A 21,812-nucleotide genomic window follows, 5' to 3' on the forward strand; every position below is an offset into this window, starting at 1 on the left:
CTCATTGGAGGGAGAGAAGGTGAGGGACAGAAACGAACAACTAAAAAGCAGATGCAGGGAGAACTTTCATTTTCATCTCCCCTGTTTTCACCCTTTTTTATAAATCCCAATGCCAACAAGCACAGGCAGAGATGACTGGCACTGATGTGGGCTGGGGGGAGTGGACCAGCAGACACTAGGGCTACAGCAGGGACCACAGGACCCAGAGGAAGGAAATCTCACCACCCCAGAACAAAGGAGAAATCACACTGTGATCAAGAATGGACAAGACAAGGCTGCACCTAAATGAGAAAAATGCCCTCCCGCTCAGGGCCCACCCAAGACAGACTCTGCTCTGCACATATAACCTCACAGACATTAAAATCCATCCCAACACCTCTCAATTTTCCCCATCATTTTCTATAACTCACTCAGGAATACTTCCACTCCTATGCCTGTATATTCTAAAGAGGTTCTCTAAAGAGGGAGGAATCAGATAAACTGAAAATAGGTAATTTTTAATCATTCATCCTTTCCAAAGCTTAATCACAAGGATGCTTTAGGGTGACATTAGGCTCTTTTGATTTGCAAAAAGACAAACAAATAGGTTAAGTGGTTGGAAGATTTCACCAGGCCCCGTGGGTTGGAAGGAAGGAGGCAGATTAGCTTCCACGTGGGCAGACATAAGACAACAGACTGAGGGGGAATCAATCTAAGTCATTCTTCAGGGATGATGGCCTCTAAATAAACAAATATGACCCCAGAATGGGACGTAGGAAACACTAGTCCAATGGTTGTTCACTCTATGAGTGTGGCCCAAAGACCACCAAAACTAAAGCATCATTAAAAAAAGGAATTAAAATTTTAAACACAAAATTGCACGGGCCTGCTGAGTGTGTGAACCTAAAATACAGGGTGGTGTTTCTATCAGATTTACAGAGAAGGGTAAGATTCAGAGAACATTACTTCAAATTACAAAAGGCCACCCTAACTTCCTGCTTGACTGGTCTACCCCAGTAGCCTATTTTCCACCCAATTTTGATTCCTGAAGCACCTGGCTCCCAACCACACCGTTCTTCTTATACTGTGATCTTTGGCTCCCCTAACAGCATCTCCTCCTACTAAGAGAAAATCAATCTGTCTCTTTTGCTGGTTCCTCTCCTGATTCACTCCCCAAACTAGTGTTCTGTAAGGTCTCACCATTTGTCCTCTCACTCCACAAACTCTTCCCAGACAACCACCTTGATGCCCAGAGCACCAAGGGACACTTACATTCTTGTGGTTCCTGAATCTGTAGCTCTAGCCCCAGTCACCTGCCTGAGCCTAGGAGCATCTCCCAACTCACGTTAATGGTAAGTAATGGATTATTAAGGGAAACAATGCAGAAGCAAACATACAATTTTTTGGTTTAAATCAGGGAGGGCATCTGTGCTCTTCCACAGAATTTCTGTGAGGAGGAAACCTGGCACAACAGAAAGAACAGAGGTTTGGAAACAGTCAGAAATGGGTTTGAATCTCAGCATTGCCATATACCAGCTGAGTAACTTTGCTAAGTTACTCTGAGCATCAGCTTCTTTACCTGTAAAAATGGTGGCAATAATGTGTACTTTCCAAGGTTGTTGAGTGGATTAGAGATAAAATTTAAAAACAAAAAAACCCCAACCAACCAAAAAACCACCACCCAGCACATAACAGTTGTTCACTAAACAGAGTGCTTGCTCCTATGTCTGTGGAGGTTGCTGTTATGAGAATACACAACTTCCTCAACTTACGATGGGGTTACATCTTGATAAACCCACTGTAAGTTGAAAATATTGTAAACTGAAAATGCATTTAATACACCTAACCTACCAAACATCATAGCTTACCCACCTTAAATGTGCTTGAAACAGTTCCATGAGCCTACAGCTGGGCAAAATCATCTAACACAAAGCCTATTTTATAGTAAAGTGTTGAATATCTTACGTAATGCATTGCGCACTGTACTGAAAGTGAAAAACAGAATGATTGTGTGTCTTTCGGCTGTTTACCTTTGTGATTGTAGATGGCTGTCTGGGAGCTGCCACGGCCTCTGCCCAGCATCATGAGAGAGGATTGTACCACAAAGGATCAAAATGCAAAATTCAAAGTACATTTTCTACTGAATGTGTATCTCTTTTACACCACTGTAAAGTCACAAAAATCCTAAGTCGAACCATCATAAGTCGGGGACTGTCTGCTAAGAAATTATTGGTTTTGTGATGACTTCGTTTCCTCATACTGGTAGCAGAGATTTTATTTTTGAAGTTCTGTGGGAGGGTCACTGTTGCCCTTTTTTTTTTTTTTTTTTTTGCAGTACGCAGGCCTCTCACTGTTGTGGCCTCTCCTGTTGCGGAGCACAGGCTCCGGACACGCAGGCTCAGCGGCCATGGCTCACGGGCCCAGCCGCTCCGCGGCATGTGGGATCTTCCCGGACTGGGGCACGATCCCGTGTCCCCTGCATCGGCAGGCGGACTCTCAACCACTGCGCCACCAGGGAAGCCCCTGTCCTTATTTTTAATCCTTCTACCTCTACCACCAATATGCTGGGTATGGTAGAGTTACCTGACTCTGTTAGGTTGTCCAGCATCTAAGCTCCCCTTCCTATGTTTGTAAAATCATTAACCCTAATATTACAAAAGCAGAAAATTCCAGGTGACAGTTTTCTTAGCCCTCCCCCTGACCCCACTCCCCCGTGCAATACAGAGCAGGCACATAATCTGGTCCGCTGGCTCCACCAAACACATTCACCCCAGATTTTGAATCCCAAGAAATCTCAAGAAACAAGTACTGTACAGAAACCTGGATCTGGGGTTGGGGCAGTGTGAGCAGCTTCCAGAGGCAATAGTGGCAGCGTCTGGGGTGTGGTGTCAGTGATGTTGCTGGTGCAAGATGTCAGGTCTAAAGTCACAGCCCAGGAGGCAGCAGTGATGTTCCCTGGACCAGTTCAGTGGCGTTGTTCCTGGTTGATGAGGTTCTGAGCTAGGTTCTCAGCTTTTCCAGGGAAACTGTGAGCTACCTAATTGCCTTCAGAAACTCCTTTCCTGATGAAATTAGCCAGAGGTTTCTGTTGCTTACACCTGAGAATCAGACTGATACACCAAGTCACGTGACATTTTATTACTTTCGGTCAAAGGCCACTGTAAGATTTACAGAGTAAACAATTACGGTGAGATCCTACCAGTAAGTCGGGGAGTCAGAGTGAGCAGCGGAACAAGATGTTACTGAACATTTCTGAAATCATCTCTTAAAAGGCATGACAGGATGAATCCGTCACCACACTGTTTTAATAGTACGAAAAAATCAGTCATATTTTAGATACTATCAGGTTGAGAGATGCAGAACACTGGCCATCCCCTCAAAAGCATTCAGTTTCTTTCTCACATGCTCTAAGGTATCCTATTGCTCAAGAATTCCAATGACTCCCTCCATAGACTTGAATTTTCACCTCCCTGCTTGATTATTCCCAAAGAAACTGTGATGCCATTCCATTAAGCGAGCTCAGTCAGGAGCATCACCTTATACTAGCCTGACAGAAAAATCTTAAAAACACACATCCTTGGGGAAAAGACCAGGTAGGAAATGAAAAGTGTAATTTTTGAAACTAGAAAAGAGCACTCATATACTTTATCTTTAATTAGAATTGATATTTCCCCTACAATCATCTAACTTCATTCACCTTGAATAATACATTTTTGAATTTCCCCCAGTCACTATAATTAAATTGTATAGAAGTTCATATTAAATTTTCCTTTTGGCTTATTATCAGCAACGTTTACCACTGTACTTTAAAAAAAAAAACATTTTCAATAAGACCCATGTGATTTCATATGTAGAAATCACATGAAAAACAAAACTTTGGCACATGAAATTCTTACTAACAATAAGCAGCAGGATTCTGAGAAAAAGCAACGCACAAAAACACTTTTCTTAGTATGACGGCAAGGGTTTGGGAAAAAGGAACTTACAGGAAAAAGTTTGTGTTGCCACACATACTTTTTTTTTTTTTTTTGGCTATTTTTGCAATGTCCAAGAAGAATTCCTTGTCCTAAACCTAACTTTATTTTCTATTTTATCCTCCAAAGGTCTCACAATCTTCTGATTATAAACTCCAATAGTCAACCACTGAAGAGATGGTAATTCCATGGATGTAGGTTTCAGTTCAAAAAAATAAAGTCAGAATAGAAAAATGTATTTTCGATCTCAAACAATAAAAGCAAATTTAAAACAGCAAAAATGTTTTAAAAAAATCAGAATCAGAAGAATGTGAACTGTTGGTAAATTTTTCCAGTTCTGAATTCTGATTTTTTTTTAATTATGTGATATATATGGGATTTTTGTCTCTCTCAGTATTTCAGAGAAGGATAGAGTGGTGAATCTAGTCATACAAAGGAAGCTTCTGTCTATAAGCCAGGATTCATACAGTTAGATCATTTGCACAAGGCCGTATAGTTTTATGCCACATTCATAAAAGATCTGTTTTCTCTTCTACTCTCTAAAATCCTTACTAACCAGAGATCCTGAAAAATCAAGCAGGCTGCAACCTGCCTGACCTTCAGAAATAAGAACCTCTTTTAGGATATTTCGAACTAAGAGTGACTCATGGGGGAAAGTGGGTTGCTGTTAAACTGAGACCTTCTACGTTAGGGTTCCCCAGTTTTTTGCTCAAAGAGAAGCCCCGCGACGGGCACAGGTTAGAGGGAGAGACTGTTATATGGTGGAGAAGGTGATCACCATCACTCTAGGTTGACCAACACCCTCTGGCCCTGGGAACCCCTGCAAACCTCAGAGAGGCCCTGTATGGAGGGGAGAGGCATTCCAGGGAAGACTCCAAAATATCCACCAGGAGATCCCAATTTCTAGGTAGGGGGCCTGATGATAAAGGAATATGGGAAGGACATGGTCAATATGGAATGGGACACACAGTCCAACAGAGGGTTTAGAGGAATCACACACGAAAGGATGCACATCTGTCAGAAAGTTCAACTGACAAGGACAGAGGATGCCTTAGGAAACCCAATAACCCTATAACTGCGGGTGAATTAAGCACCATAGGTCAGCGTAACCCCACAGTGAGCAGGCATCAGAAATGCTCATCACAAAGCACGTGGACACGTTCTCTCATTGTGCACTGAGCTAGGAGGGGGACAAGACTCACTGAGTCACTTTCTCCTTCATTGTTTCTGTATTGGGCAGAGACGGATGAAAATGGTGCAACTGGTTTGGTTTGTCCGTTTCTGCTTGTGTACACAGCTCATTAACGGACAAAGTTAACATCTGCTTTTAGGATCAGATGTTTCTGGTATCAGACATGGCAGGCTGGTTGTCATCTGCACTGAGGAGTGGTCCTCTGGCCAGGAGGGGCTATAGTTTCACGTCGACTTCCTGTTCCTCAGAGGAAACAGAAATGCCCCCCTCTTTCCCCAGGAGGCTGACCCCGGGCCACCTGACAGCTGGGCCCCTCTGCTACATCCCTCCTCAAGTACTGGTTAATTTTTAATGCCATTTAAAATGTTCTCCCACGTTTACTTAGCTCTGCAGTTTATAACAAACCTACCAAACAGGACAAACCAGTCTGGATTATATAACATGGAAATAAGCCTGGGCGCTGAGGAGGGAGCTGACAGTAGACGAGCTCCAACTATGGTTAAACCGGTTCAACCTCAGTACACCTGAAGGCAGCCTTTTCACTGCTCCCTCCTAGCACTTTATAGGTAAAATAAGAAGACAAAAACCTACCCAAAAAAGTTATATATATGTGTCCCCACAAATACCGACCAGTAAGTCACTAAAGTGAATTAAAAGGGACATGAAAGTCAATATTTACATTTCGTCTAGTTTTTTTTAATCTGGTGCACCTACTGAATAACTCATATTCGGACTTAACAATATTAACACATTCTAAAGGGGTTATCAGTAATTAATATCTTCTTCCCACACACATGTGCTGCCAGTTTAAACGTGGGGAAAGTGCCAGAACTCAAGTTTCACCAGTGCTGTTCTATGACTCCAATAAACTTTTATAGTTTCATGCATGTACTTGTTTAAGAAATAGATGCTATATCTACCACTCTCAGAGATGTTCAAGATGTACTAAATAGTGAAACTGGTAACAAGATGTAATAAATAGTGAAACTGGTAACACTGCATATTGTATTAATTCTATAATACAAGAAACCGACAGAGAAGCCCCAAGAATATAATACTTGACATTTTATAATAAAAAAGGAAAACACTGAACTGCTAGTTTATCATATTAATCCTACACTGCTTCATGAATTACATGACTACAATCACTTATACATTTTTTAAATTTTAAACAGGCTGTTAGGAATCAACTGGAAAAAAAAAAACTATGAAGAATCAAAGTTGGGAATTCCCTGGTGGTCCAGTGGTTAGGACTCCGCACTCTCACTGCCAAGGACCCAGGTTCAATCCCTGGTCGGGGAATTAAGATTCCGCAAGTCACGTGGCATGGCCAAAAAAAAAATTATATTAAAAAGAAAAAGAATCAAAGTTGTATTTATATAATTAGTTAAGAGTAGATGGTGACTGGGACTTCCCTGGTGGTCCAGTGGTTAAAAAACTCACAGTCTGGGGGCTTCCCTGGTGGCGCAGTGGTTGAGAGTCCGCCTGCCGATGCAGGGGACACGGGTTCGTGCCCCAGTCTGGGAAGATCCCACATGCCGCCGAGCAGCTGGGCCTGTGAGCCATGGCCGCTGAGCCTGCGTGTCTGGAGCCTGTGCTCCGCAACAGGAGAGACCACAACAGTGAGAAGCCCGCGTACCGCAAAAAAAAAAAAAAAACCCTCACAGTCTAACCTTACACCTAAAGTAACTAGAGAAAGAAGAAGAAAAAGAACCCCAAAGTTAGCAGGAGGAAAGAAATCATAAAGATCAGAGCAGAAATAAATGAAAGAGAAATGAAGAAAACAATAGCAAAGATCGATAAAACTAAAAGCTGATTCATTGAGAAGATAAACAAAATTGATAAACCTTTAGCCAGACTTATCAAGAAAAAACGAGAGAGGACTCAAATCAATAGAATTAGAAATGAAAAAGGAGAAATTACAACGGACACCACAGAAATGCAAAGGATCATAAGAGACTACTACAAACAACTATATGACAATAATATGGACAACCTGGAAGAAATGGACAAATTCTTGGAAAGGTACAACTTTCTAAGACTGAACCCGGAAAAATTAGAAAATATAAACAGAACAATTACAAGTAATGAAATTGAAACTGTAATTAAAAATCTTCCAACAAACAAAAGTCCAGGACCAGATGGCTTCACAGGTGAATTCTATCTAACATTGAGAGAAGAGCTAACGCCTATCCTTCTCAAACGCTTCCAAAAAACTGCCGAGGGAGGAACATGCCCAAACTTGTTCTATGAGGCCACCATCACCCTGATACCAAAACCAAAGATACCACAATAAAAGAAAATTACAGACCAATATCAGTGATGAACATAGATGCAAAAATCCTCAAGAGAATACTAGCAAACAGAATCCAACAACACATTAAGAAGATCATGAACCATGATCAAGTGGGATTTAACCCAGGGATGCAAGGATTCTTTAATATGTGCAAATCAATCAATGTGATACATCATATTAACAAATTAAAGAATAAAAACCATATAATCATCTCAATAGATGCAGAAAAAACTTTTGACAAAATTCAACACCCATTTATGATAAAAACTCTCCAGAAAGTGGGCACAGAAGGAACTTACCTCAACATAATAAAGGCCATATATAACAAACCCACAGCCAACATCGTCCTCAATGGTGAAAAACTGAAAGCATTTCCTCTAAGATCAGGAACAAGTCAAGGATACCCACACCCACCCTACTATTCAACAGTTTTGGAAGTCCTAGCCACAGCAATCACAGAAGAAAAAAAATAAAAGGAATCCAAACTGGAAAAGAAGAAATAAAACCGTCACTGTTTGCATATGACATGATACTATACACAGAGAATCCTAAAAGATGCTACCAGAAAACTACTAGAGCTAATCAATGAATTTGGAAAAACTGCAGGATACAAAATTAATGCACATAAATCTCTTGCATTCCTATACACTAATAACAAAAGATCAGAAAGAGAAATTAAGGAAATAATCCCATTTACCATCTCAAAAAAAAGAATAAAATACCTAGGAATAAACCTGCCTAAGGAGGCAAAAGACCTGTACTCCGAAAACTATAAAACACTGATTAAAGAAATCAAAGATGACACAAACGGAGAGATATACCACATTCAAGGACGGGAAGAATCAATATTGTGAAAATGACTATACTAACCAAAGCAATCTACAGATTCAATGAAATTCCTATCAAATTACCAATGGCATTTTTCGCAGAATTAGAACAAAAATTTTACAATTTGTATGGAAACACAAAAGACCCCGAATAGCCAAAGGAATCTTGAGGAAGAAAAAAGAGTTGGAGGAATCAGCCCCCCTGACTTCAGACTATACTACAAAGCTACAAGATAGTATGGTATTGGCACAAAAACAGAAATATAGACCAATGGTACAGGATAGAAAGCCCAGAGATAAACCCATGCACCTATGGTCAACTAATCTATGACAAAGGAGGCAAGAACACACAGTGGAGAAAAGACAGTCTCTTCCATAAGTGGTGCTGGGAAAACTGGACAGCTACATGTAAAAGAATGAAATTAGAACACTCCCTAACACCATATACAAAAATAAATTCAAAATGCATTAAAGACCTAAATGTAAGACCCGACACTATAAAACTCTTAGAGAAAAACATAGGAAAAACTCTCTTTGACACAAATTACAGCAAGATCTTTTTTGACCCACCTCCTAGAGTATTGAAAATAAAAACAAAAATAAACAAATGGGACCTAATGAAACTTAAAAGCTTTTGCACAGCAAAGGAAACCATAAACAAGATGAAAAGACAACCCTCAGAATGGGAGAAAATATTTGCAAACGAAGCAACGGACAAAGGATTAATCCCCAAAATATACAAATAGCTCATGCAGCTCAATATCAAAAAAACAAACAACCCAATCCAAAAATGGGTGGAAGACCTAAATAGACATTTCTCCAAAGAAGACATACAGATGGCCAAGAGGCACATGAAAAGCTGCTCAATATCACTAATTATTAGAGAAATGCAAATCAAAACTACAATGAGGTATCACCTCACACTGGTCAGAACGGCCATCATCAAAAAATCTACAAACAGTAAATGCTGGAGAGGTTGTGGAGAAAAGGGAACCCTCTTGCACTGTTGGTGGGAATGTAAATTGATACAGCCACTATGGAGAACAGTATGGAGGTTCCTTAAAAAACTAAATCTAGAAATACCATACGACCCAGCAATCCCACTCCTGGGCATATATCCAGAGAAAACCATAACTCAAAAAGATACAGGCACCCCAATGTTCATTGTAGCACAATTTACAATATCCAGGACATGGAAGCAACCTAAGTGTCCATTAACAGATGAATGGGTAAAGAAGATGTGGTACATATATACAATGGAATATTACTCAGCCATAAAAAGGAACGAAATTGGGTCATTTGTAGAGATGTGGATGGACCTAGAGTCTGTAATACAGAGTGATGTGAGCCAGAAGGAGAAAACCAAATATCATATATTAACGCATGTATGTGGAATCTAGAAAAATGGTACAGACGAACTTAGTCCCAGGACAGGAATAGAGACGTAGACATAAAGAACAGACCTGTGGACACAGCGGGGGGAAGGGGAGGGTGCAATGAATTAGAAAGTTAAGTTTGACATAAATACACTACCATGTGTAAAATAGACAGCTAGTGGGAACCTGCAATATAGCACAGGGAGCTCAGCTCAGGGCTCTGTGATGACCTAGAGGGGTGGGATGAGGTGGTAGGGCGTTTGGGAGGGAGGTCCAAGAGGGCGGGGATATATGTATATATATAGCTGATTCACTTTGTTGTACAGCAGAGACTAACACAACATTGTAAAGCAGTTATACTCCAATTAAAAAAAAAAAAAAAGACTCCACGTTCCCCATGCAGGGGGCCCAGGTTCGATCCCAGGTCAGGGAGCATGCTGCAACTAAAGATCCCTCGTGCTGCAACTAAGACCCGGCACAGCCAAATAAATAAATAAATAATTTAAAAAAAACAAAAAAGAGTAGATGGTGATTGTGTAAATATAAGAATCATATAGAACACTGAAAAAATTACAAAGAAATCAGGGAAGTTCAACAAAAGCTGGCTGCAATTTAATAACTGTGGTCTAGACACTTAAAAGCATATATATTTACACACACACACACATGACTGGCATATAAAATGTAAATATATATGCTCATTATAATATTTGTTAAAAATTTAGGCTCGGTTTAATGTACCAGTCCTTTCTTTTTTAGGTTCTCATTTTTTTTAAGTTTTAATAGCTACGATCAAATTTGTTCTTTCCTGTTTTTGATACTCCATATTTGTGATATTAAAATATCAGTCTTATGGCCCACTTCTGAAGAGATAAGGAAAAAAACAAAGCTCCAATCAGGGGGAAAAAAAACCTTTTCTGACAATCTTATTAAATGTACATTTAACATATTATTTCAAAATCTTTCGCAGGAGGAGTGAATGTTGCTGTCATCAGGGGGTATCTTTCCATTCCTGAGAGTAAGCGTGAGACAGGAGAGCAAACAGGCCTAAACTATGCAAACTGCCGCACTGTGGCAGGCACCCACAGCTTCAACAGATACTAGATTCACCTCATTCCTTTGTCATCCCTACCTACCCTTTGCTACAATAGGAAACAGGAAAAAAAAAAAAATCAAAGTGCATGGTTTTTGAAAAAGCTCCCTGGTGATTTTTTTTTTTTTTTTTCGGTATGCGGTCCCCTCACTGCTGTGGCCTCTCCTGCCGCGGAGCACAGGCTCCAGACGCGCAGGCCTAGCGGCCACGGCTCACGGGCCCAGCCACTCCGCGGCATGTGGGATCTTCCCGGACCGGGGCACGAACCCGCGCGCCCCGAATCGGCAGGCGGACTCCCAACCACTGCGCCACCAGGGAAGCACCCTGGTGATTTTTATACTCTCCTGAGTATACTCCTGAGCATCTGTGTAGTGCCCCCAAAATGAGAACTCAAGATAGGCATTGCCTCATCTCACCCTTAAATGCACTATATCCAAATACCTGAGAACCCCTGGTTTCAACTGACTACTCCCCTGACTAGTTTTAGAGCCCAAAGTTGTGGCTGCAGCCAGGCAGGTGTCAACGCATCAACTGTGATACAGGCCCCCAAAAGTGAACCTTGTAAAGACCATTTCTCTACGCCTCAGAGCTGACATCTTTACAATCTGATCAACCACTGGGTAGGAGGTGACTCCACAGGTGCCCTAGTTTATCCTGTCTGTCCTGTTCCCAGATTTGTGTTCACATGATAAGCTTGCAGAAGAGTTGCTCCAGCGAGGCTCACGGAAAGAGCTTCAGGACTAATTCTTCAGAGACAAAAACCAGGCAGAGCAAGAACTCAAACTCATCCTGGAGAGATCACCAAAAGCTTTTTGGGAGACAAGTCCTAAGGTGCTATTCTAAGAAAAAACACAAAAAGGTGGTGGAAAGAGAAGATCTGAAATTTCTGCAGAATTTGAACGGAGAAAATGAAAAATTTATTTTGTTCAAAGGGTAAGGGAAGTATCCTAAATAGCATCTTCTAAAAGGTTTCCCCTTCAAGAAGAAAACGTCAACACTTCACAGGCTCGAATCTCCACACTCCTCCCAGAAATTCCCATCGCTCACTTGGCAGGCGTTCAGATGGCCTAGTTCAGCTGGCAAATATTCAAATACAGTTATTCCAAATATGTTAATGAGGCGAACAGGGTGCTCCCACCACGTCACCCCACCCTCCCTTTCTTTGTGTGAACTGAACCTGTGCAGGTTAAAACAGGTGTGCCAGACACTTGCTAAGTGAGATTACTGACTGTTAGCTAAGTGACTGCCAATTTAAAATAAGCATTTAGGGAGAATGGCTTTGCTCAAATGTATGTTGTCTTTTGAAAGGTATATTTCGATGTTCAACCCACTCCCACTCCAGTAATCCTCCATGGGTGTAAAAATATAAGCATCAATGATTTACATTCTTTCAGTGCCATATTCAAAGTATCTTAAAGATTCCAAGGTACTTGACAAGTATTCTTTTAAAAAGAACTTCCCAGTGACATATGTTTCATCCTGCAAACGAAGAAATGCAATTAGTGGTTACACACTGGGAAAAATAATGATAACTGGAAATCACCGGCAGGTTTACTAATTTATTTATCAGTTAAGGAATTTATTCAACAATATCTCTTCAGCCCAACATTAAGTATTTCCTTTGTGTACCCAAAGAAATCACAAAGCCTCATCTTTGGTTTGTATGTATTCTAAAAAATCTCAAAATTTCCCCCACAAAATCAGACTACCTAAAAGTTTTCATTCCTCTTTCTCCCTGCCTCCCCCCAAAAAGCTTTAACTTGTTTCTTCATCCACACAGACATTCCACACATAGTCTGAATTTTAAAATAGGCCATGCAGCTTCACTGTCAGTAGAATAGAAACTGCCAGTTCCAAAAAAATCTCAGCATCGCCTGGTCCCTAAATTAGCCCCAAATCACCAGACCTTATACAGGAAAACAGGATCCAGTATTTTAAGTTTAAAAATTAAAGGGAGGTTGGAAGGAAGGTATAAATGGGATTACGAACTTACCGAGGGTGACTCATGCTCATATGATCAAGATTAAACTGAGCACGGAATCTACAATCAGGAAAGAATTTTTCCTCGGGGGCAGAAAGGGGTGTGGGATTTCCAAATGAGCACTAAAGTAGGATATTCTGTGTGGATCAGGTGAGCAAATCCCACATAATTAACTTCCTACTATCAATACAAGAAAGGAGCAAACACAGGTGAGCTGCATGCCTTCCCAAAAGGTGCCGGTCTAAGGCCCCTTCAGATGTTTCCAATGCTCCAGAGATTAGATGGAGAAGCAAAAGAGACTGGGGTGGCACAACCGTGTCAATACACTTAACATTACTGAACTGTGCACTTAAAAATGGGTAAGAGGGTAAATTTTATGTTATGTGTTTTTTTAAAAAAATAAAAATTTGGGGGCTTTCCTGGTGGCACAGTGGTTGAGAGTCCACCTGCCGATGCAGGGGACACGGGTTTGTGCCCCGGTCCGGGAAGATCCCACATGCCGCGGAGCGGCTGGGCGCGTGAGCCGTGGCCGCTGAGCCTGCGCGTCCGGAGCCTGTGCTCCGCAACGGGAGAGGCCACAGCAGTGAGAGGCCCGTGTACCGCAAAAAATAAATAAATAAAATAAAATAAATAAAAATTTTAAAAAAGAGTGAGAGACTGGGGTGAACTTACCATACTGTCACTGCTCTGAGGGGCAGCTAAAATGCTCTTAAAATGTCAAAGCATTTGAATTTTGGAAAGTACAACAACCCACTGAAGATGGGGATAGATGTGGCAGATTGGGAATGGCACCGAGCTGGGTGTCAGGAAGCTTGCATCCATGACTACCTCTGCCTGCTAAAACCAACTGGCCTTGAACTCAGGATATTCCCTTGGCCTCAATTCCCTAGGTCCTCATTTTCTCACTGCGAATAGGATCAGTAATTAAGTTTTCCTCCTTTCACTACTTCTTCTTTCTTTCACTATTTCACTTCTACTTCCTTTCACTATTTCTTCTCCTTAAGTATTTCAATAAAAATCTCAAAGTTATGAAAAGTTATTCTGCTTTGGAAATACACGGTTTAGAAACAACAGATTCTCTTTGAAAAACAAACATGAATGTTTTCAACACGAGAACCTTATCTGAAACATTAAAAATACTTCAGTATCCATGTTCCAATATCCCTCAGTTAATAAGAACATGGGTTTCTCAACATATAACTATTTCTCCAGCTTGGGAATAAAAATCGCATTTGCTAAAATATTTAGTACGCATAAAACCTACCATAAAAGAGTATGTTTTAGTTGTTTAAGCATCACTGAAATCAGTAGGGAGATACTAAACTTTTAAATATATCTGAGTATTAAAAATTATATCTTAAAACAGAAATAATCAAACTACCAACATCCTGTGAATTTTAAGTCAATCTATGCATTTTCTATTTAAATATAAGTAAATATAAAATCATTAGAAGTTAAAATATGTATATTCAGTTTAATGATGTCTTAATTATGAAAGAGACATTTCCCTTTAGTAACTTATGCAAAGGGCAATACATCTGCTTACCTAATATTTTACAACTTCTGCTTAACTAACATTTTATAACTTTTTTTTCCTATATTTTAAAGCAAAGCCAGAAATTTTAAAGTTAAAATACTCCCACTGAAAACTGATAAGCTATATATTTTTTTACGCTGCACTTGGATGACTAATGTTGCGGTTCTCCCCAGGAGCATTTACACTTGTTTACAGCAAATTTAAATATTCATTGGAAACATCTATCACTGTGTTAAACAACATATGGGTTAGAATAAATTATAGGAAAAAATCTGAAAAACTAACTAGAACTATCAAGAGACTCCTAAGAAAACAGGTCTACCAAGTACATGGTTTTAAAAATACAGGAAAGCAAGGCAGTAAAGTCACCTGAAATGAAAAGAAGGCATGAGCCCAGGCTTCGTGCGGGACGGAAGTCACAGGAGTCTAGCATTTCTTGATAGAAGCTGATTCTGGGTCTCCACCACCAGCCAGCAACGGCCCTTCTATTCACTTCGGGAGCAAAGTGATCTACTAACTGAACATACATGAACTCTCGGTGCAGTGAGAGGGTGTGGTAGACACTTCGTATAATAACAATAGTGATACCGTATAATAGCAATAATGCTACTCAACACTTAGAAAGCAGATGGGAAGATTCTCTAAGATCTTGCAGGCAGATGGGCAGAGTATCTTCCTGAGTAAGGAAATGGAGGGGAAGGGAGAGAGAGTGAAGGATGGAGAAAAGGAAGGGAGGGAGGAAAGGTCAGCCAGCTCATCAGTATGACACCACAGTAGTGAAAAGTCGACAGTACAATCTGGGTTCCCAGCATGGAGAAATGAACACTCTTGACACCGAGAAGGTTAGGGTAGAGTAAATTGAAAGACGCACACTCTGATGAAGAGATGGTTAGAGCAGGGTAAGGAAGGAATTAACAAAAGCTGATGATAGCCATCATTTTATAAGTAACTCCCCCAATGCCATTTTTTTGGGAGGAGGGTGTCAATCTCTTTCTGCAAGGTATAAACAGAATCATAAAGTTCCCCTAAGAAAATAATATCTGATAGCTTTCTAAAAACAGAGTGAACTCAGAAGGTAGTTGGAAATAAATTCTTTATTCCTCTGCTAGGATTAAATAACCATTCCCACCTGGGCCATTTCTTGGCCCATTTTCTAAGATAGAGTCTGTCTTATCTCTCTCTCTCTTGCTCTCGTTCTTTAAAAGGGACTTTAAAATCAAAGTTTAGGTTCAAAGAAACAGATTAGAATATATACATTACACACAGGGAGAGAAAGAGAGAGACAGACAGACAGACAGAAATTTGAAAACAGAACTTCTTTAGTCATGTAGAACTATTTTGGTGCTCTTTTACAAACCAACCACATCTCAAATAAAAAAAATTAGGGCAAAAAAAAATTAGGGCAAACTAGACATGTACTATAAAGACAGTGGGAAAAAAATATCTGAAATTAGAACTATTCCAGGAAATCTGGACTGTATTTTAATAATAGGCTTTCAGATCCAATAACCAGAATAACCAGAACTTCTGGTTACGGTATGCGGGCCTCTCACTGTTGTGGCCTCTCCCGTTGCGGAGCACAGGCTCCAGACACGCAGGCTCAGCGGCCACGGCTCACGGGCCCAGCTGCTCCGCGGCATGTGGGATCTTCCCGGACCGGGGCACGAACCCGTGTCCCCTGCATCAGCAGGCGGACTCTGGCAGGCGGACTCTTCAACCACTGCGCCACCAAGGAAGCCCAATCCTCTTCATCTTTAAGCCACTCATAAAGCTCTCGATTCAGGAATGCACTTTCTTTTTCAAATCTATACCTGCACATTATCTTCCTTGGTTTCATCACATCTTTGAGCTTCTTGGCGATGGTTAGGTACCTTCTCATATTCTTACCTTTCTAAAAATTCCCTTTCACTTTTGTCATCCTCTAAATATGTCCCCTTTAGGGGAAACTTTGATCTAAATCACATATTTTTTAAAGGATCACAGCATATTTCCCTTATCTCACAGAAAAGAGGCTGAAGTTACTTTCTGAGTTTTGGTTCTTGCCTTCCTATCCCACTCTCTATACACATTTACTTCTACTGGATTTTCTTCCTTTTCCCATGTTTCCTCCATGCTAACTCAGCACTTATCCAAGTGTAAGGTAAGGACCACCTACATCAGAATCACCAGGGATTTGAGAGTTAGAAAATGCAGTTTTCTGGACCTCTACCGAGATTTACTAAAAATTTCAGAAAGGGCAATGGCTCCAGAATGTTCATTTCAGAAGTTACCCAGGTGATTTGTATGCACATTAAAGTTTGAGGTCCACTGCCCCAAACCCTTGATTCTTCCTTCACCAAAGGACACGGGGACTCCACCGAACTATTACATGAACAAGTGCCGTCAGAGCATCTGAGAAGAGAAAGCAGCATGGCAGTTCTGTTCACCTTCCTTTTGAAATACAGATAGTGGAGGTAACAAAGTTTGGAGACTGAGCTGACTGTGAGACATCAGCACAAATGCAGACTCATCAGCCCTGCTCCATGGCTGCTGCCAATTACAGTAGCCAGACCTGCAAGAAGACTGATTCCATGTAATTTATAAAAAGTAAACAAGCTGAGCAGCTTGTGAACAATGAATGGTGATATTCAAGCCAAGAGGTAATAAAAAGCATGAATAAATGACTCAGCATCCCCCTCCCCACCCAGACAACAATTGGTTGTACTCCAGCTAGGATTAGCATGGGAAAAAAAAAAAAGAGTATTTGGGGCAATGATTTAAATGATAACAGACCATTTACCATTGGAGAGAGATTTCTGTCTCTTGCAGAAACCCTTGTGACAGTGGTGCATGGCCCTAACCTCTGGGGTTCAAAAGCTCAGGCATCTAAATGACTTTTTCTCAACCTTATTGAAGCCAGAAAAGGAAATGCCTGGGTCCAAGGCTGCAACACAGTCCTGTACCTGAATTACGGCTTTTAAAGGAAACACAGGGAAATAAACCAAATGAATAATACAGCTGTAGGAACCAAGCTTTATGAAGGATTCCTCTACCTGAGGGTTTCCCAACTTCTGCCCTATTGATATTTGGGGCTGGGTCATTCTTGGTTGCAAAGGCTGTCCCGTGCATTGCAGGGTGTTTTGCAGCATCGCTGCCTCAACCCACCAGCTGCCAGTAGCACCCCCAGTGGTGACAACCAAAAAACATCTCCAGACATTGTTAAATGTCCCTGGCGGGGGCAAAATCACCTTCCCACTTCCACTAAAAACCACTGCTGTACACAGACAAATCACAAAGAAATGTTCATATTAGTAAATTAGCTCGAGGAACATATTTTTGACATCATAAAGATCTCATGATTTTTGCTTTTAAATATACATATATATACGCCTCTTAAGTCTGTGATCCTACTTTTTAAAATATATTTTTCCGATACCAGGGACTACAATACATGATCTTAATATGGTTTCAGGGAGCTATTCAAGCCACTACAAAGGTGCCACGTAAGGAAATAACTAGTGGGCTCCTTGCCTTTCCAAGTGACAATCAATCAGCTGTCAATTTTATCGCCTTTCCAAGTGACAATCAATCAGCTGTCAATTTTATCGCCGGAGGATTCATGTCCACTTAACACAGCCAAGGTGTCCATCAGGTATAGGCCACCAAGTGCTACAGCCCGTAAAACTTTTAGGAGCCCATAAAAAGTGTCTTAATATGAATTTCATTTAAAATCAGAATAAAAATGAACATAATAAGGATAATAACTGTCTAATAATAAATCCAGCTTGGAATATATTCATCTATCTGGACACAGGTGCAAAATATAATTTTTATTTTTTTTTGTTAGAGGAAGGGAGCCCTTGAAGGCAAAAGTACTGGGGGCTCGTGAAAAATCACAATGAGCCCCAGCATCAAAAGGGGGAACAAGAAATTAAACAAACAAGTGCAATCCGGTGCGATGGGCACTGTCCTGGGGGAACGGCCGAGCATCGAAGGGGAACAAAACAGAGGCTCTTGGCCCGCTGGGTCTGCACGGGTGAGTGATTGTGGTGGCGGAAGCTCGAGGGAGGCTCCCGGGGTAGGCTGGGTGTGGAGGCAAAGAGAGGAGGGCCAGGAATCCCTGGAGGAGAGAAGCGCACAGGCCAAGGCCAGAGTGAGGGATCACAAAGCCAATACGGGACCTGAAAGCTCAGTACAGCTGAAGCGGAGCATGTGAGTGAGAAGGAGGTACATGCACGGGCCACATCACAGGGAACCCTGCAAGCCAGGAGAAGGGGTTTGGGCATTCCTCAGAGCAAAGGAACCCTGCGGAACAGCCTCAAACTGGAGCCCGGGACGATCAGATCTGGGTTTCAGAAAGGCCATGCTGGCTGCCTTGATGAAGCGGGTTTGGAGGGATGCAAGGATGCAGACAGGGAGATGAACTAGCTATTGCAGAAATCCGGCAGAAAGGCAAAGGCAGCTTAGGCAACACAGAGGTCAAGAAGTCAAGAGGTCTTTGGAAGGTAAAGCTGACAGGATTTGGTCACTGGATGTGGAAGAGAAGAAAACAAAGAAAACCCTCTGGCTTAAGCCACTGGGAAAGGGATGGTGGCGTGACTGACTGAGAGAGGAAACAGCAAGAGGACGGGGTTTAGGGAGAGGATGGTGAGCCCTGCTGTGGGCATGCGGACTCTCCGTTGCTGTGGGGACCTAAGCAGTTAGAGATCTACTAACCAGTTAGAGTCAAAGATGTGGAGTGACAAATGGGCTGAAGTGGTGTCTTCAGATCATCAGCATATAATTCAGGGGCATTTCACTGGGCTTTATGATCCACAGATGGGCTTTAAAGGTTAGGAAGCGTGCAAGGGGATAATAAGGTTTGTGTGTAAGTTTGTAAGAATTCTGTGGACGCTACTATATATAAAATAGATAACCAGCAAGGACCTACTGTATAGCAGAGGGAACTATACTCAATACCTTGTAATAACCTACAATGGAAGAGAATCTGAAAAAGAATATATAACTGAATCACTCTGATGTACACCTGAAACTAACAAAACTGTAAATCAACTAACAACCAGCATGATATGGGCACTGGCCAAGCAGGGGGGGAAAAAAAAAGAATTCTATGGAAATGGAGAACATGGAGCTTTTATCAAATTTTCAAAAAAGTTCATGAACTCCCAATGGATGAAGAACTACTAACAGCGTGACACGGGAGTAGAGAGCATCCAGGGCTAGCCAGCACTAGAAAGCTTAGGAACTCCAACACTTCCAGAAACCAGAGCCTGGTATCAGGAAGGCACAGGGAAGAACATATTTTGAGAAAATGGACTGGTTATCTCCAACGATGTAGTCAAGAGTTTCATGAAAAATAAAAACTAAAAAGTTCAGATCTAGTTCTGCTAGATTGGGCAACCATCTGGGATCTTAAGTGGGAGCCGGGTTAGGTAAGGATGGTGGAAAAGGACCCGGGCTGTATTCCACTCTGAGCAGCAGGTGAGGAAGAGGGGGCCGCCAGGTGGACACAACCCACCCACGAGTGTGGCTGGAAAAGGGAGCAATAGAAAGAGTCTCGCTCCAGCCCCATCTTTGAAAATTGAATCCAACTTTTTTTTTTTTTTTTTTTGTTTCACGGGCCTCTCACTGTTGTGGCCGCTCGCGTTGCGGAGCACAGGCTCCGGACGCGCAGGCTCAGCGGCCATGGCTCACGGGCCCAGCCGCTCCGCGGCATGTGGGATCTTCCCCGACCGGGGCACGAACTCATGTCCCCTGCATCGGCAGGCGGACTCTCAACCACTGCGCCACCAGGGAAGCCCTGAATCCATCTTTTAAGGTCCTGGTGAAATCTCTCTTGCCAACTTCATGAAACCTTCCCGGAATCCCTGAATTCACCTCCCTCGGCTGAATTCTTCTCAAGCCTGGCCTCACACATCACTGATCACAACACAATTTGCAGTACTGAGTGCCTCCTATGTCCCTAGTAGCATATAAACTCCTGAAAGGTAGAGGCAGTGCCCTCTTGGGCCTCTTCTGAATTCTTTGCAATGCCTTGTTCTCAGCAGGCATCCCAAGGACTGCAGGGTCTGACCTGAGAAGTAAGAGATCTGGCCCTGCCAGAACAGCCAGTTAACTTGTATGACCTTGGACAAATCAATTAAGTCTCTCAGAGGCTATTTATTTTCATTTCCTGTAAAAAGAGGAGGTTGGACTCTCTACTAGGGAAGGTGGAGATAAGTATAATTGGGAAAGATATTTGATATAGCTATTGTTTTTGTAATGCAAATCATAGAAAATAAAACTCGATTAAAAGCCATGGGAAACTCAAACAATACGTGATAGAGAAATGGGTTAGAAGAGGTTGAGAAACATTGAACTAGATGATTTATCATTTTAGGCTTAAAATTCAACAAGTGTTTGGTCATGCTACTCAAGAGATTGTGCCAGGTACCACTCTGTGCATTTCAGACGCAGAGAACAAATGCCGTCTTTGTCCTCTGGAAATTAATAACCTATTACAAACACCAAAGAATGATAAATGAAGCCATAATTTTCTTTGTAAATAGATCATGTGTACACACTTTCTACTGTGTATACTGTGGGTCATTAGGAAAATCATCTAGAAAGATATGTTAAAACGAAAAATATACCAGGCATGCTTTTCCTGTTTTGACTCTTCCACTGGTTAAATGAAAGAAAGAAAAAAGAAGAAAAAATAACTACAGCATCAGTTTAATTTTGTGCACTTTTCTTCAGAGATAAATGACCTAGATACCCTGTGACGATTACTCAGAAGGCTTTGGTTTTATGTAACAGCACCACCAGGAACAAATTAACTGCCCAAATATTTCGCATTCTTCCTAGCTCAGTATTTCCTTTTACCTTTTTCCAGCACTTCAAACATTTAAATCTGAAATCGTCAGGGAGACCTTGTAAAATCCAATCCTCCTACATAACTCTGGGGTCAATTATAACTTTGCCAGAGGGTAGGGGCTTCATATGATGCTTCCCTAACACAGTGGGGTGAGCCTTCCTCACCAAGTTCTATGTAACGCCACTGGAATTGACAGCACTGGAGGTAGCATTTTACCAAGTGTTTCTCTTCCAAGTGACAAAGATGAAAGCACTTCTTTCCCGCAAATCAAGTGGTCATTGCTCCAACCAGAAGCACCTTCCTCTTGGCTACGATGACCCTAGCCAAGGCACCGATGGGAATGTGTGATGGGCTGGAGTTGACAAAGCACACCAGGTATTTAATTCTTTAACCAGGTAGTCATTTCAGGGAGGAGTCCTGCTAGTCGGAAAGTGGCCTGACCGCATTTCCCAATACAGTAGTAACTAAAAACTGCATTTCAGGAGAGAAAAACAATCTACCTGTTGGGTAGAACCTTATGATTCCTAGTCTTGATTACTACATAACAGGACATAAATAACTCCCCCTTTTTTAGAGAAAAGGTGAAAGATTGTGTGTGTAAGGATTTTGACATGAATACTTTGTGATGTTGGTAGTGAGGCTTCTACTACAGAGGAAGCAGTGGAAAACAAGGGGAAAAGGGGAAAAGGGCAAGTGGGTAGGGATTTCTGGGGGAAAGAGTG

General features: G+C 41.6%; 1 protein-coding gene and 1 non-coding gene across 3 annotated transcripts in view; one reads left to right on the plus strand and one right to left on the minus strand.

Moving 5' to 3' along the window:
* The window catches only part of GAB1 (GRB2 associated binding protein 1), a 139,846-nt gene that overhangs the window by 109,773 nt on the left and 8,261 nt on the right, over nucleotides 1-21,812 (minus strand). The window lies entirely within an intron of this gene.
* TRNAE-CUC (transfer RNA glutamic acid (anticodon CUC)) lies at nucleotides 6,375-6,447 on the plus strand. Its single transcript has one exon. It is a non-coding gene; the product is annotated as a tRNA-Glu (tRNA).

Source organism: Lipotes vexillifer, unplaced genomic scaffold (genome assembly GCF_000442215.2).
Source record: "Lipotes vexillifer unplaced genomic scaffold, Lipotes_vexillifer_v1.1 scaffold1293, whole genome shotgun sequence".
Taxonomy (NCBI): domain Eukaryota; kingdom Metazoa; phylum Chordata; class Mammalia; order Artiodactyla; family Lipotidae; genus Lipotes; species Lipotes vexillifer.